General features: G+C 50.2%; 1 long non-coding RNA gene across 1 annotated transcript in view; it reads right to left on the minus strand.

Annotated features, from left to right (window-relative positions):
• The window catches only part of LOC118023472, an 8549-nt gene that overhangs the window by 3048 nt on the left and 330 nt on the right, over positions 1-5171 (minus strand). Inside the window, exon 2 of the long non-coding RNA XR_004682817.1 lies at positions 760-995. This is a non-coding gene — a long non-coding RNA (uncharacterized LOC118023472). The remainder of the gene's footprint in view (positions 1-759; positions 996-5171) is intronic.

Consider the following 5171-nt stretch of genomic DNA (forward strand, 5'->3'; position numbering starts at 1 on the left):
GGGCTCCCTGCTCGGCGGGAAGCCTGCTTCTCCCTCTCCCACTCCCCCTGCTTGTGTTCCCTCTCTCGCTCTCTGTCAAATAAATAAATAAAATCTTAAAAAAAAAAAAAAGACAACAGTCTATCATGAGCATAAATGAAACAATTCATGTAAGGGCTCAGTCCCCAGTGCACAGGCTGGAGCAAAGTGGCCAGAGATGGGCGGGCCAGGCAGCTGAAGACTCAGGATTGTCATGCAGGAGACCCAGGAGCGCTGAGCTCTGGTCCCTCTCTGGTCCCCAAGCAGGAGGGAAGGGCAGCAGCGTGACTAGGCCCAGGCCCAACTTCCCGTGCCAGGCTGTGGCTTGCTTCTGCTGACCACACTCCCGCACCAGCACTCGGCACAGCATGGTGACGCAGGGCAGACCCCTGATGGGTGGTCACTGAATGAGCAGCGAGGCCCTTCGCGCTCTCCTGAAATGCCAAGGCACCAGTGCTCAAGGAAGGTCAGACCCTGGAGCCTTCAGCTGGGAGGGGACCCTGGGCCCCCACGCCCCACTGCACATACGGTGCCTGCTGACAGCACACGAGGACCCCACTTCTTCAGTTCTGCCTCAGGCAGCTCGTCCAGCACGGACGGGCCAAGCAGCAGCTGCTGGGGACGGCCGTCATTTATTCTGTGTCCGAGCCCTGCACTTCGCAGTTTACAGTAGGGGGCACTGCTATCGGTCCACAAATGAAGACACTGGGGTCACCACAGCTAAGAAACTTATACACGCACCTAAGTTCAGTTCGCCTGATTCTGGAGCCGATGCCCTTCGTCTGTCTTTGCTACTCACAGGTAGCCTTCAGACCAGCAGCTTTTGTCACTGGCATCCCCTGGGGCTTGCTAGAAATGCAGAGGCCGCACTCCAGATCTCCTGAATCCGGATTTCCACGAGCTCCCGAGATGACTTGTGTGCACATTAACACTGGAAGGACACCACCCGAGACTTCCTCTCAACACTGCGAGACCACCTGAAATAAAGCGAAGTCTGGGAATGCAGACCAAAACCACGATGAGAAACAACTTCACACCTGTTAGGATGGCTGTTACTAAAAACAAAGAGGAAAAAGAAAATAAGTGTTGGGGTGCCTGGGTGGTGTAGTCGGTTAGGCGTCGACTCTCGGTTTTGGCTCGGGTCGTGATCTCAGGGTTGTGGGATCGAGCCCTGCGTCAGGCTCAGCGCTCAGCGGGGAGTCGGTTTCTCTCCCTCTAAAATAAATAAAAAATATTTTCTACAAAAAAGAAAAGAAGAATTGAGAGGGGTGTGGAGAAACTGGGATCTCTGGACACAGCTGGTGGGAATCCAAGATGATGCAGCTGCCATGGGAAACAGCATGGCAGTTCCTCAAAAAAACCAAGAGAATTACCATATGATCCAGCAAGTCCATCTCTGAGTATCTGCCCAAAAGAACTAAGAGCAGGGACCTGAACAGATATTGGTACACCTGTGTTCACAGCAGCATCACTCACAACGGCCAAAAGGTGGAAGCAAGCTAAGTGTCTCTCAGTGGAAAAGCACGATGCGGCCCATCCATGCAGTGGACTACCACTCAGCCTTAGGAAAGGTCATGACACCTACTATAGCAAATGGTTGGGCCTGGGGGACATTATGTTGAATGAGAAAAGCCAGTCACAACAGGACAAGCACTGTAAGATCCCACTCATACGAGGCCCCTAGGAGTCAGATCCATACAGAAAGACGGGGGTGGGGGCAGGGGCTTGGTACAGGATGGGGAGTTTGTGTAATGGGGACAGAGCTCCAGTTGCAGAAGATGGAAAAGTTCTGTGAACGGGTGGTGGTGTTTGCATTACAATGAGTGTGCTTAACGTCCCTGAGCTAATACAAAAATGGTTAAGATGGTAAATTTTAAGCTATATACATTTTACTTTTTTGAAGATTTATTTATTTAGACGGGGGGTGGGGGGACAGTATACACAGGGAGGGGCAGGGACAGAGAATCCCAGGCAGACTGGGCACTGAGCACAGACCCCAACACGGGGCTCAGTCTCACGACCCTGAGATCATGACCCAAGCCGAAACCAAGAGTCTGACACTTAACTGACTGTACCACCCAGGTGCCCCTAGGCTATGTATATTTTAGCACGATTTAAAAAAAAAATGCTTTAAAACAGAAAAAAACCTGAGGAGGATAATGGGAGATGCTTTAGGCTTACAGGAGTACACCCTGCTTTTCATTCTTGGTACTTAGCCTTGAAATTTCAAGCTTTACTCCCTGTTTTCCACACACCTTTGAAACACTTGAATGGAACAAAGAGAAAATCAGAATAATGGGACCTCTGGCTTATCATTCTCTCTGTGACCTAAGAGGCATTAACACCACAACCTACATAACCAAAAGCTGAGAGTAGGAAAATCAATATATTTATTTACCCAAGAGGCCCTATGAGGAGTTGATTTTATACATGTGGGTAGGTCCTGGGCTGAAGGTGTTGGTGTGGGATCTAGGCCCAGCCCTCTTATAGGGGACTTGTTCCTTCAAGGTTCTACATTAAATAAGGGAGCCTTTGCCCACGAGCACGTGGTCATTTATGCCTACTTGACTAAACAGAGTACAGTTTAAATAATCATAATAACAAAAACAAAGGAATACCCATTTGACTACACGGGGAGGACAGGGAGGAAGGGATGTTGTTGGGATAGAATAGGACCCCATCTTTCTATGCAGTGGTAATCAAAAGATGCTATCCAAAACTGAAAAAAAGAATAAAAGACATTTTTTTAAAAAAAGAATATGAACAGGTTATTTAGAAATATGGAGGAAAATAAGAGATTTGAATAGTGGCCGCCTTTGGGGTACCTGGGTGGTGCAGTCAGTTCAGCGCCTGACTCCTTGTTTCAGCTCAGGTGGTTATCTAAGGGTTGTGGGATCGAGCCCCACTTCAGGCTCCATGCTCAGTGTGGAGTCTGCTTGAGATTCTTTCTCCCTCTCCCTCCACCCCTCCCACTAGTGCTGTCTCTGTAAAATAAAATAAATAGGGGCACCTGGGTGCCTCAGTTGTTAAGCGTCTGCCTTCAGCTCAGGTCATGATCCCAGGGTCCTGGGATCGAGCCCCACATCGGGCTCCCTGCTTGGCGGGAAGCCTGCTTCTCCCTCTCCCACTCCCCCTGCTTGTGTTCCCTCTCTTGCTGTGTCTCTCTCTGTCAAATAAACAAAATCTTAAAAAAATAATAAATAAATAAAATCATGCATATACAATATTATCCTAATCTATTCAGGCTGCTATAACAAAAAATACCCCAGACTGAGGGACTTACAAACCTCCACTGATTTCCCACAGTCCCGGGGGCTGCAAGTCCAAGACCAAGGTCCTGGCGGATTCTGCGTCTGGGGAGGACCCACTTCCCGGTTCAGACGGCGGCAGAAGGGGGCAGAAGGGGCGAGGGCGCGCGCTCTGGGGCCTCTGCTGTAAGGGCTCTAATCTCATCCTGAGGCTCCCCGCTCCTGACCTCACGGCCTCCCACCGGCCCCCCTCCTGACACCATCACAGTGGGAGCCGGGTTCACCATATGAACTTGGAGAACTTCGTAAAGATCTGTGCTGTCCTTTGCACCCCTACCACGGCAGAACGTAAATTACTGAGACTCACAGGTGACCTGTCTTCAGAGAATACGCCGTGACTGTTGCCCAGAGCAACCTATCATTAACCTTTCAAAATAAGTTCTACCGGCTTTGCATGAAACAAACCTGACTGCAAGAACAATTTAAAACAATAACCACCTGCAGTGCAAGTGTAAACAACAGCGAGATACTATTTTCACCATCAGACTGAAGAGCTGTGTGCTGGAGAAGGTGCACATACCTCCACACTTTGGGGGCCAGCCTTTAACACCTGACTCAACTTCCTTCTAGGAACTTGCCAACAGCTATCAAAATTACCGACACCTTCTACTTGGCCCGGTGATTCCTATTCCTGAAATTTCTCCTAAGGAATACTAACACTTACACAAGATGCGCTACATAAAAAGCAGCTTATACCATATAAAAAAAAATTGGTAACCGCCTAATTGTGCACCAACAGGAGGCCAGTTGGGAAGACTAAGGCACATGTAGACAATAGAACCAGATGATCTCCAAGAAGCACCCAAATGGGAAAAGCTGGGTGGGAAAGAAGGTCTTTGCATGTATCATGCATAAACCTCGATGGAAAGATAAAGACTTCTGGGAAGAGAACTGGGTGGTAGCTGGGGTGGCAGGATTCATTCTGCATTCTCACAACTTGACTGAAATCTCAGCCATTTTAGAGGTAAAAATAAACGTTTATAAAGGGAAGGGGAAATTGGGAGTTACTGTTGAATGGCTTTGAGTTTCAGTTTAAGATAAAGAAAAGGTTCTGTGGCTACATGGTGGTGATGGCTGTCAAACGGGAACGGACTTCAGGCCTCAGAACCACACACTTGAAAACAGTTAAAATGGTAAGTTTTACACTACGAATATTTACAGTAAAAAACTCGATGTGCATGTAGATATGGCAATCCATCTTAACAGTGAAAAAAAGATCCCTGCTTATGTGGAGCTTATAAAAAAAAGGGGAGTGAGTGGGGCAAGTGCCCAGCTCTTGATTTCTGCTCAGGTCATGATCTCAGGGTGGTGGGGTCAATCCCCCAGTTGGCCTCCACACTCCGAGGGAGTCCGCTGGAGACTCTCTCTGCCTCTTCCCCCTCCCCCGAAAAAGTAAATAAATCTTTAAAGGGCGGGGTGGGGGTGGGGTGGGGGCTGAGGTTTGAAAGAGCCTATCTCTGAAGCCATTCATCCCTTAGTGCCCCCCAACCCAGCGCAGGTGGGGGCAGGGATGCGGACCCCATAGTGATGCCAGACCACTGGGTCGCAGGGACTCCAAGTGGTGAGGTTTGAGAACTCTATGAACCGCTCGGCACAGGGGACCCGACCATGAGGTGTGGGGAAGACCTATGCGCACCGCGGGGCACGGGGGACAGGGGACCCCAGCAGTCAGGCGTGGGGAGGACCTACAGGAACCGCGGGGGACGGGGGACCCAACGGTCAGGCGTGGGGAGACCTGTGCGCACCTCGGGGCACGGGGGACTCCGAAGGTCAGGCGTGGGGAGACCTATGCGCACCTCGGGGCAGGGGGACCCCGAAGGTCAGGCGTGGGGAGACCTGTGCGCG

The sequence above is a fragment of the Mirounga leonina genome, unplaced genomic scaffold (assembly GCF_011800145.1).
Source record: "Mirounga leonina isolate KUSES-001 unplaced genomic scaffold, KU_Mleo_1.0 Mir_180, whole genome shotgun sequence".
Lineage (NCBI taxonomy): Eukaryota > Metazoa > Chordata > Mammalia > Carnivora > Phocidae > Mirounga > Mirounga leonina.